This window comes from Anguilla rostrata, chromosome 5 (genome assembly GCF_018555375.3).
Source record: "Anguilla rostrata isolate EN2019 chromosome 5, ASM1855537v3, whole genome shotgun sequence".
In the NCBI taxonomy this organism is placed as follows: domain Eukaryota; kingdom Metazoa; phylum Chordata; class Actinopteri; order Anguilliformes; family Anguillidae; genus Anguilla; species Anguilla rostrata.
This window is the reverse complement of record NC_057937.1, coordinates 42,016,610-42,029,160: the sequence shown is the minus strand read 5'-3', so window position 1 is coordinate 42,029,160 and position 12,551 is coordinate 42,016,610. Positions and strand designations below refer to the sequence as shown.

The following is a 12,551-nucleotide window of genomic DNA, read 5'->3' as shown; positions in this document are numbered from 1 at the left end:
ATACTGTGTACGCTGGCCATTATGACTAGATTCATGAAGCGGTAACAGGCTTGAGGGCCTTAGACTGGTTAATGCCATCATATCACACTAGGCGAATACGTAGCAGTGTTATTTTGTGTCATAGTTAGTCATGAGAGGCATCAGTTCTTGCCCATGCCATTTAATCTCCCTGTACTCCATCTTCTGTGACTCTGTGATGGACTGATCTGGTTTACCCTTCACAATTAAACCTATCACCTTATGGACTCCCACCACACCCATCTTCAGTGAAGAAAAAACCTTCAGCTACCATTCGTGTCCCTCTTAAAAAGAGAAAAAGGACATGAATTGTCATTTCACTGTCACTGAATGAGTGCTTTGAGAAAACGTGAATTGTGTCAAAAATTGTGTTTAAAACTAGGTCTGCTTTTTTGTGTTATTTGGAGTAGAGGGAAAATATTACTTCATTCCATTATTCATTAGAGAAAAAAAGATACTGCTTTGCTTAAGCTATCAGCTTGGCGATGTGAATGAGTTCCATGTTTTCAAATCTGCTGTAGTTTGGAAAATGCGAACAATCTCTGAACTCTTTTGACGAATCTACTCCCATTCTTTTTTTAAAACCCCAGTTCAAGTTCAGGTTTAGTGTTTCAAAAGGTTAAAACAAAAGGTTAAAACAAAAAATACATTTTAGCAGCTGATCCTGTTCAGCAATATGCTTCCGGAAAGGTGATGTTCATTAGCATTGCAGATGACTCACTGTGCCTATATTTTGATAAACGCTTTGCAGTTCACAGAAGTGGGTGGATTTGACAACCTTACATCCTGATAGTGTCAACCTTGCCCTCTTACTAAGTCTCTGCACAGCTGCTAATTTATACATATTTATGTACATTTTTTACTTGTTTATTTAAAGGACACATTCTTTTGACCATGGAGGCAGATTTAGCGGAACGGAATATTTTACCTGACAGTTACCTTGTAGGACAAACTGGTGAAAAGACTTGAATTCATCATTGTATGTGTGTATGTACATGGTGTGGTTGTGTGTGTATGTGCATGCGTGTTTGTGCGGGGGTAAGTGTGTGGGTGTGTGCAGGTGAAAGCAAATGTGTATGTGTGGGTGTGCATGTGTCCTTGAAACTCAACAGAAGTGGTGATATATAACACAGAATAGTTAAAGGGTTCTTGCTTTTGTTCTGTCCAGTTTTATTGCTATGGAGATGGTGAGAGGATGAGGTTAGGCAGGGTAAAGTATACTCATGACAAAAGACTGCCTGGTGTGTGGTTTGTTTTCCTGTAGGATTGCAAGATGGGCTAGAATCCAAAGAGCTGTTCTCTGATGAAGGTGGTGACTGTGGTAGATAAGCAGTATCTACCTGTGTGTGTGTGTGTGTCCATTAACTTGAACAAAAGCCCGGAGCATCTCCCACCGGCATGTGCTATATACTATGACTTCCCTTTGCTGTCTGTTTTAGAGGAAATTATGTTATAATGCAGTTTCAAGTATTTAAATATTTTTCAGTATCACCAGTGAGATAATTACATGCATGTTTTATTCTTGTTGAGAGCAGATTATATTTATGTATTTCTTTCAAGCTGTGATTATTTGGCATTAATACAATGTGTACCATTACTGATAATTCTATTATTATTGTGGGTAGGAAAAAATTATAACTCAAAGAAACTTGAAGTTATGCTTCAACGACATTTCACAAATTATTATCAAGTTCATTGATCATTGATGAAGTTATGATAGCTTTTAGTCATAATACACCCTGGTTTTGGAACATACTGCAAAATAAATTTAAGATTTATAGTCCTGTGACTTTGGGAGAATCCATCATTTGTTTTAGAACAATGGAACAACAGAATGCAAGCAACCTTCCTGGTGAAATAAAGGATAAAACAAGAAATTTTTGTCTCAGCAGGACTGGAATCAAAAGGCTGGAGCTGCTAGCCACAAAAGACAAAGTTCATATATTTGGATGTTAAAAATATTTCTATTAGGCCACCGTGTCTCTCAAGCATGGCAAAATATTTTTGAAAGAAGCTGTTTTCTGGATTGCACAGGGGAAAACCATGGATCCTGTACATAGATCTAGTACATGGATCTAGTTCGTGGATTATAGTACACAAATCTCTAATGCATGACAGGGATCAGATAGGATATAATTCTCTCCCGTAGTTTTCTGCTGGTATGGTATTACTGGAGTTGGATCCTCTGAGCCTCCATAAAGATTTTAAACCCTGCCAATTTTAAAAACCTCATATTAACCTCATCATTTCAATTTTAGACATATGCCACTGCATTGCACTCAACCTTGTTGATCCTTGGGTTTCATCCACAATACAATCTCAGCAGTGATGTGAACTGACCATGGAAAGATAGGGCCTTATTCACAAATCTTTTCCTAAATTCTTACTTTCATTCTCAATAAACGTGGGATTCATGAAACATGCAGAGACGTTTGTTTTTGTGTGTATTCAATGTGTATAAGAGATGGAACGCTGTTTGTTCGTAAATTGGATGAGCATGCCTGTTCATGCTGATTAGCATAAGGAAACAACCTAGAAATCCTATAAAAGGTGTGCTGACTTCAGGGTCATGTGCAAACATCAGCAATTCATCACTCTCTGCAAACGTATCTGTGCAGTCCCTAAAGACACACTCTCTCCCCAAGGCATGATTAGCAGCATGTATGCCACTGTGTTGGGTTTGGCTGCACACTAGTCTTTATATATCAATCATCATCCTCAATCACTTTTTTTCAGTAAACAAAGAGAATTACATGTGATTCCGACAAGGTGGAAGTCATAAACTAAGATGAAAACTAAGTGTGAAAAAACATAACTAACTGAAATAAAAAATTTTAATGAGAGTTTTGGGAAAAAAAGTAAAAACTAAACTAAAACTAGCAAGCCCAAAACTAAACCAAAATTGAAATCAGAATTGAAAATGCGTGCATAGGCTGTGATTGTACCAAAAAACAAATTCAGAAAGAAGAAAAATGATGAATTCCGAAATGCATGTGGAAATATTTGTATGCCCAGTTACAATCAAATATGATCATACACGTTTCCTGAATGAGGCCCATTGTCTCCATATAAATGAGATCTTTAATGAATCAGCTGTAATTATTTTTCAACACAAATAATATTTTCCCTGCCCTTGCTTGTGATTCCAGACTGATGTATTGAGGTCGGAGAAGACATTATGGCTCAGAAGGAAGTGAACACGTTTTACTATCAACATTAATGAGGACAGAGAATGTATTCCTGTCTTGCCTATTTTTTTCTTTCAAAAGTTCAAAAGACTGGTCAAAGACTGCATCTCTAATTTCCTTATCAAGGCATGGATAATGGTATGAAATCTAGAGTATGGGAGAAGAGAGAGCTTTACAAATTATCGGCTGAAAGAATGCATTTTTATTTGTAGAGCGCTTGTTTTTGTTAAGTCAGTCTGTTAGCCAATGGAGAAAACAAACCAATTATAAAATCAATGGTTTGGCTGGCTGAATGTCTCACTAATGTTTCACTTTGTTTTAAGCACTGTTCCTTTTGTTTAATTGAATTCCAAGTTTCAAGAATTCCAAATACTTGAACAACACTACATATCACAAAAGTTTAGTTTTTTATTTATTTGCTCTTTATATTGTGGTATTTATTTCTGCACACATTATTGAAAGCTTGTGCATTTTGCCATGCCCTCATTACTACTGACAGGTTTTTATGTCCAAATAAAGAAGGAATGGGTTGACATTCAAATCTAAGCTATGTGTTAACTTAACGGTAGTCACAGAGTTACATTTTAAGAGTATTTAGGCCAGGTTTTTGTGCAAAGCCAAAAAGCTTGTGCAGAAACCAAAAGAAAAGCGCTCCTGGACTGAACAGCTCCTGTCATTAGGAGAGCACCACATCATAGTTGCATGTTCTCCCCATGTCCGTGTAGTTTCCTCTGGGTAATGAAGTTTCCTCTCAAAATCCTGGATAAGCCCTAATGAACACAAATCCAGCCTCCTTGTAGTATACAGTAGGAGGCACATCTCCTGCTTGAGTTGTTCATCAAATGCATATTTTATTTTAATACACTGAGCAACTTCTCTGACCCAGTTACCACATGAATAACTGTTAAGGTTTGTTGGCTTTTTGAAATGTCAGTTTACTATGTACATGGCTCATGGTATCGATGAAATGATAAGAGTGAAAGGAGGGTTGAAAAAATATATGACAGATATGATAGAGAAAACACACCCTTTTCTATTTTAAGTAAGTCCTGCCTCCTTCTGTATTTTTTCACTTTATTCATCTGGGACAGAAAGCAGAGAGAGTTGATTGAGATCACAGTACAGAAATTATCATGGGGATCCAAGCCTCAGTCACAGAGGGGGAATTGTATATGGGTTGCGAGTTAGCTGTCCTACCGACCGCACTTGACGGTCTTCCCACACTGATTCATTTAAAGAGGTGTGAAAAGGGTGAAATTGGCAGAAAATAGAGGGTATTCATCACTAACCCTAACCCTTCACATCTTTCTGAAGTGTCTTATAGCGAGAAAATGAGCATGGTGAATGTATTATTTGTATACAATGTGTTATTAATAGGCTGATATTTACTACAATAATAAACCTGGATGTTATTGAAATGTAAAACAGTGAGAATATATACATGAGAAAACAATGATTCTGTAACTTCACTGGGTTTCAGTATGTTAACTGAACAAACAAATGGTGAGATTCTCTTGGGGATCAAGCACTTCACAGAATCCTTTTGGAAATCATATCTATCAGAGTTTTAGAGAAAGGTAGAAAGTGTTTTCAGGTTTAATTCATGGGTAATATAATTCATGGGTACGTGTCATCACAACTAATGTATACGCAAGTCTTGGCCCAGAGACACTGACTGCAAACAAATAACTTGATTGATTGGAATGCATTTTAGGGCTGTTGAATTGTACACGCAATGTACCTGAAGTCATTGAATGACTTCACATAATTGTGTTTTACTATAATTGTATGTATGACTTGATTTGCACTTCAAAGAATATTTACTCTCCCCTGCACCCAGACTTCAAAGCAGGATGGTGCCGTGGAAGTATTGGTTCACATCTTTCGTTCTGCAATCATGTTATAGCTTTGTGGATCTAATGCTGTTAATTACACCCCTGATTTATTTAAAGCGTTCAAATTTGCTTCTGATGAATTTTATTAGCACCTGGGAACTAGGATGGTTTGAGTAAAATCCCTGAACATTAATTTGTCCTGTTGTTCAAGGCCGTGATTGCATTCCTTTATCTGAACCTCTTGGGGACTTTGCTAGAGAAACAGAAAAGCCAAAATTGATTTGTTACAGACCTGTAATTAAAGTAAAATAGTTGTGTACAATGTAACCCATTGTCCCTCTCTTTAATCCCATTTAAATTTTCTTTTTTAAATGCAATCAATTAGGGGTTTTATTTAACCAAAGTCATCGTTTCCGGCACTGCCTTAATCTTAGAAACCGTACGGAAAGGTAAACAAAGACTTTCTCCTCTCCCTTGTTCAGTAACAGCGGGGAAATATGCCAGGGAAAACAAATCTCCTGTTTGAAAGCTGGAGAAAGTCCTGTTTCAGCCAAAGCCGTTTTTATTCCGGCAAGTTCAACCATATTGCAGCGGATGACATTTAGTGGTATTATTTTTCCATATTATAGTGACAGTTAGCCAATACTTACGTTGTTGGGAAAAAAAGTTCTTAAATAGAATGAAAGTACATATTGGCAAACTGTCTTCAGTTTCTGTTCTCATCTTATCTGTTCACCAGAGACTGTATAACGGCCGACTGAGGGCTTGTTCTTGTTTTTGGCCTGCAAACTGCAGTGGCTAATGTTTGGGTACAGACTACAGCACAAATCTCTGGAGGTACTGCCATATTTGTGAGTTGGTTTTCATCAATAGACAATAGATCATTATGATGGTCTGTGCAGCCTAGCACTTAGAGTAGATGGTGAAAAGTTTCTGTATTTACAAAATATAATTTATAGTGCTTCACAAATTCATTTTAGAATTATAACATTATAAAAGAACAGGTCTTGGAGTACAGCTACGTAACAGTTATAAAGTGACATTATTTCTGGGGGAGGAGGGTTGACAGTTCGCAAGGGAACATCTTCTGAAACCCGTATAGTCAGCACACTGCGATACACCAGCTAAACCACTGCAACTACTCTATCAAAGGACTGTACAACTAGCTGATGTAGGCAGATTAGAGACATGCAGTCTACAAAAAACTAAACTATTTTGCTTCATCACCAAAATACCGTTCAGTGTACCATGTAAATATGTAATGTGTACGTGTGTCAAACATAGTAATATGTTTCATTGCGCCAGGTGAAACGTTTGACTAGATCCGTTTCTGGCCTGCTTTTGTTGCCGCTTTTTTGGATGATGGAATGCTGGAAATAAATGAAATGAAGACCATTAAATCAGCCACTGGGCCATTTCTTCTTTTAACCAGACTCTGATACTGTCAGCAAACATTACAACGCATTCCAGCTACAGAAAATCTATCAATAGCTAGATTCATGATGGAGACAAAAAAAAGTTCTATTCTTTGATACACATAAAGCATCCAAAAACATAGTAAATTAATGCATATTCAAGCAATAATTTAAGTCAATGTTATTGTTAGATGCTGGCATCTAGTTTCACAGCCATTGGGCTTTAAGGATTATAAGTTGACTTTGGGCTATGCTCTAAAACATTGTTCATTGTTTAGTTTATCATAGTTTGGCTTGTATTTATAATTAGAAATTTTGCTTAATTTTTCATTAACCTTAAAAATGGCTGAACAAACCAAACAGCATACATGGAGTAGAAATGCATTATGAGGTTGATTTGTAATTGCTTGGCTTGTGGGCTTTATTTATATCAATCACCTTTTTATTTTTAATAAGACCGACTGATTGTTATTGATAGCACGCAGATCGACAGTTTCGCAACTATAAATAGGCAGCCACGAAAGAAAGTAGGTATCACTCACACTGAAACATCCTATGCCATACTGAAAATGCCAATACTCACGCAATTTCTCGCTCTCTAGTACGAGGAAAAATGCTCTGGTCCTGGACTTTGAGCAGCAATATTCCGAATGCATCTGTTTTTTTCTTTAATTGAGGAGACTCAATCTAGGGTGCCAGTAATGAGATGCCATGTTGAGAGTGAATATAAATTACCATCTGCCCCCATCGCTGTGTCCATCTGCTTCAGCATTCCGGCACACTCCCACGTCAGGTCACCAAACCTGGCTTCAGATGTTCGTCACCAGCAGGGTAGAATCGCACCAGTGAAAATGCTACTGCTTGTCTTTGAACTAAATAAACAAGCTGTGTGTATATATATATATATATATATATATGTGTGTGTGTTATGGACTGTGGTGACTTTACTGCCCCCTGCTGGCGATGCAGTGCATTTCTGTCCCTGATTTGGACCTCCACCTTAATAAGCTGCTGAGTTGCCTCCACCTGCCCGTGGCCTTACATAAGCCCTGTTGCAGGTGAAGGAGGGGTATCTGAACAAATGTTTGTGGCTGTGGCTACATTTGATGTAGACTGTATAGTTATTTGATTGTTGGTGGTTTTTGTGTTCACTGCCTGATTTTTCAGTATTTTTGCATGGTGTTGCCATGGACGGGTAGTGTTGCTCTGTTCTTTTTAATTGCACTTTTTGGTTTTTGGCTGGAGTAGGAATCCTGTAGGAGACTCGCCATTCTATTTTTCATCGGGAAAAGAATAACTATTTATGTTACATCAGCGGTAGTAGTCCTCTGTTGGCCGTACTTTGGCCTGCCTTGTTTCCTGTCCAACACCTACAACTTATTGTATTTCTTTAAGATTTTGGTTTGTTTTGTGTATCCCTTTGTAATAAATGTGTTTGTATTATGTTTGGGGGGGTTTGTTTTGTCTTGGGCGCATGGGACTTCATTATATCCAAACTCTTGTTTCTCGTGTTATAATGCAGGTGAATTTTGGGATGCTACTATATATATATATATATATATATATATATATAATTCACACCTTACACATACTTATTTTGGATTCAAATACTATTCTATGCTTTACTGATCTTGTCTGGTGTATTGGAACCAATTAAATACTCTCAAAAAGTGCAAACCCTACTTTCTGGTCATATTGGCAGGCTCAATTACACCAGGCAAGATCAGTAGAGCACAGAAAATTGCTATTTGAATCCAAAACAAATATGTATTTGACCCAGGTCTCTGAGTATATTTTTTCTTGATCTGGCTGTGTGCCCAATTAGATTTATAATCGAACAATTTCCATGTGGTTAAAGTGCAGATTATCAGCTTTTACTGAAGGGTATTCATATATTTCATATATTTTGGTTTCACCATGTAGAAATTACAGATCTTTTTAATACATACCCCCCTCCACCCTGCCCCAATTCAGGGCACCATAATGTTAGGTTCAAGTGACTTCACAGATGGTGTTTCTGATTCTAGGCCTTTGATAGCCTTTGGAGTCTATTTGTATAAAAACTGCTGTAATTTCTACATGAGGAAACCAAAAGTATGTAAAAATGCCTTAAAATAAAAGCTGAGAATGTGGACTTTAACCACAGTTGTTATATTACAAATCTAAAATTATGGAGTACAGCCAAATAAATAAAAAATATTCCTTTGTCGCAAACATTATGGAGCTCTCTGTATATCAGACTATCAGGATGACATAGGATTACAAGAGATTTCTCAGCATGAGGGTGCGGACTCCAACCTCCTACACAGTTAGACATTTCTGATCCTGTCTTTGGCAACAGCAAGGTCTGTCGATGTGTGAATTAAATGACTTATTGCGTTCTGACTCCTGTTCAGCAGTTCCATGTAGCAACATATGTGCTGCTTACTTTTATATATATAAGGATGGGTGAGGGGTCATTGAGCCCCTCTGTTATCATATTTAAAGGACTTTCCTCACACGTGCATGCATATCCATGCATGTGCAGACACACAAACATGCATACTGTACACATACACATGCATAATCACACGGGCAACCTTTTTTTAAACCAATTCCCTGCAAATAACCACTAAATCCTGTTTATTTGATTCTTTAATGGTTCACTGCTCTAGCAGCATGTTGGAGTGATCCATATGTAGCTGCTCTGAGTTATTGCTTTATCGTATATGGGAGAATCAAATTAGAAGTTTGTGCATGTGTACATGTGTGTTAGATGTATGCGTTTGTGTGTGTGTGTGCACTTGTGTGTATGCATTCTTGCATATACTGTAAGTGTGTTTGGGTTTTCTATGCACACACAGTTGTGTTGACGTTAGAGAAAATCAGCTATAAGGTACAGATAAAGGGTTAATGGAGGTTGTAGTTTTAGTGTGGGCTTTCCTTTTTATTTATTATTTGCTCCCTTAGTACCTAATTTGAAATGCTTGTACTTTCCACCTGCTGTAGGCTGTGATAACAACTTTCAGATGTACAACGTCCGTTCCTAATGGCTGTATGTGTAGCCATTGTGTTTTATTTTTCAAACCAAAGGAATTACCTTTATTGAGAAAGCATAATGATACTGCTTCTGCAGTTCAACCGTGGAAAATGATCCAGATCTCCAAAAAGAATGTCAAACAGTAGAGTAAAAGAATTCTTTGAGATAGTGATTGTTATTCCTAGCATATTGTTAAAAGTAATTTTACCCTCTTTATTTGGATTTTTGTATTGTCATGTACTTTTACCTTGCTTACCAAGCAGCCTCACCACACCAGCTCCTGGTATCCTCCTTAACACCAGGTGGGGCTGTCAACCTTCAGCATACGAACATGAGATATAGGTTTATTTTTACATTAACCAGATATAGCCATTTTTGTGTATTTCAATAAACCTTGTTAACCAACTCTATTGTGTGCACAGCTGCACTAAACTTTTCAAGCCACATACTGATTGTGGGTAGCTGTTTGTGTATTCCAGGATGAGGATCTGCTTGATCCATGATTCATTCATTTATTCAATCTGCTATTTCCAAAATGATTCTCCGATTTGTATGGCATAGTAAGACTTCACAAGTCATCCTCAAATATGAGACAAATAAACGGAAACTTGTTTGGTTACTTTTGCTGCTTTTAATAGATTCACCACTGCCCGTCTGAGTCACTGCTGCCTGTCTGAATTCAGAGCTTTACATATGTAATGGATGAAAACGTCTTATTCAAATATTTGATCCTTCATTGTACTAAATCCAGGTTGATTTCAGGTTTTTGCAGCCATTTATAAGAATGCTTAAGTCTTGGAGATGACGGTTCAGTTTGGGAATGTCAAGTCTGTGGTTTCTTTGAAAGGAAAAAAAGCGTGTAGAGCAGTACAGTGACAGGGAGCACTCAATAGCTGATGGTCTGGTTTTGAATGCTTCCTGTGTGTACTATATTTATCCAGGGGTATTTTAAGACTTTAGGACTGTAAGTTTTAGAAAACAGTATTTCTTTCTTACGTCAGTGACTTGACATAGGCTCAGTCCTTTTTTCTTCCCCCAGTGGCATGCTGAATGTGAAAGGATACATCCCTAATGCACACAGTTACTGGAGATATGAGATCCCTTCAAATTTTCTTATACCCTGGGCCCTACTTCTCTGTATAATGTTTCTCCTTTCCCATTCCGATTTAATCAGAAGTAAGCTTTGCTCCTTGGTTCAGTCAGGTTCAACATTTTGAATTGGTGGTATCGATCATTGTTACAGCAGTTTTGAATGGTCTTGTGTTAATAAAGGAACTTTCATGCTAGTGTTTTTCATGCTCCCCTTATAAGGGGTGTCATTGAGCAGGTACTTAATTGGAACAGTCTGAATTCGCCATATTGAATCATTATTCATTGAAATCTAAATGCAGTAAATGTCTATTCCATTTTCTAGCTAAGCGTGTCTATTAGATTCAGTAGATACAAAAAAAAAACACACTGTGCTGAACTTATACTGTATCTTTGTTGTATCTGGAAATAAGAATTAATTCTGTACCATTGTAATTAACTTGTTAATCACTTTGCATTTATGCCAAGCATGGTTAAAAATCGACTGTGTACTCTGATAAGTACCATCTGTATGAAATAAGAAAAAATATGGCAGAGAAGGAGCTGTTGGAAGATGTTTCTACAGTATATGACTGATTGGCAGATTATATGTGGGTGATCAATGGCTCAAAACGTATTTGGAGAACATTCCATTATGTACATTATTATAGTGATTATTTGCTAATTATTTTAGGAGATAGCTGATAAAATTATTAGATCCTTGGTCAATTAAAATTCCACAGTATGTTAAAAGTTGAAATTCTAGCTAGCTTTCTGGGTAAAAGACGTATGTCCAACCCCCTGTTTAGGCATTCTTGAATTTAAATAAACCATGGCTGTCTGTGCTTGCTTTTTCATGTGCTGTCTCCATTACTTGTTTTTGTACATAATATACCTAATTAGCTCAGAAGCTTATCATATAATACCCTAACATTTGGCTACTATTAGCTATTTTTCAAATGTTACCAAACACGTCATCATCAGAGTTAACATTAACAATATCTGTCCTTCAAAAAACATCCCAAATTATTTATTGGCAGACGCTCATCTAGAACTGAAACTGTCCTTGTCTGTATTTTTCAAAACTTGTTAACTTTACCTGTATTTTCAAAATGTAATTTATTTATTACAAACCTCAGAAAAACAGGCTAGGCAGGGCATACAAGAGCAGTATGTTTTCATCAGGTGGAAACTTTGATTATTTGCTTTAATTAATTACTTAATAATTAATTATTCATCACAATTTCATCCATCCTCACAATCTCTTGTATTATGACATAAATTTTGTGATTGCATTTGTTTGTCTGTGCAGCGTGTGTGACTGTCTCTGATTTTCTTCCAGTTAGTCATCAGACTGGCCATTTCCATCTCCGGTTATTTGCTTTTAAAAAGGTGCGATTTGCCATTCACAGGTGGAGACTCGCTTATTGGATTTTGCTCAGTGCTCGTAGATTTTGATTACCTCGTTGATTTTGCATTTGGGGGATCATAAAAAAAATCACCATACAACCCATTTCTTATCCATAGTAAGCAATTTTCAAGATGAAAAAGATTCAACCGCGACCTGTTTTAGAGCTGTGGTTGCTCCAACACAACCTCCCCCACCCTACTAACAGTTTTGGAGCTAGAAAATTATCTGGTGCATTCACTTTACCAAAGTTTGCAAAGTTTCTTAAAAATAACTTTATCTACTCACTAATTTGAAGGGCATTCGACCAGGAGATTTCTGATGTGTAAAATTTCTGCTCCCGAGCTCTTGTGTTCTTGCTAGTATAGCCAGTTCATTCAGTCGCTCCTGCCCTATCGTTCTTCTCATGTAGTTCTTGATTCATTTAAATTTAGCGGTTCATTTAAAATGAACAGTCTGCTGTTGTCACGGTGAACAGCTGTCACGGCAGTACAGTAGCCTGTACACCTCATCTGAAGGTAATCATTAGTATTTCACAATTGGCATTTTCGCTATTTAAGATACTGCAGTGTGTGAACAACAGCAGTTGAGAGGCGAAGG

General features: G+C 37.1%; 1 protein-coding gene across 5 annotated transcripts in view; it reads left to right on the top strand.

Moving 5' to 3' along the window:
• large2 (LARGE xylosyl- and glucuronyltransferase 2) overlaps positions 1-12,551 on the top strand; it is a 164,090-nt gene that overhangs the window by 90,782 nt on the left and 60,757 nt on the right. The gene's annotated exons all lie outside the window — the stretch shown is intronic.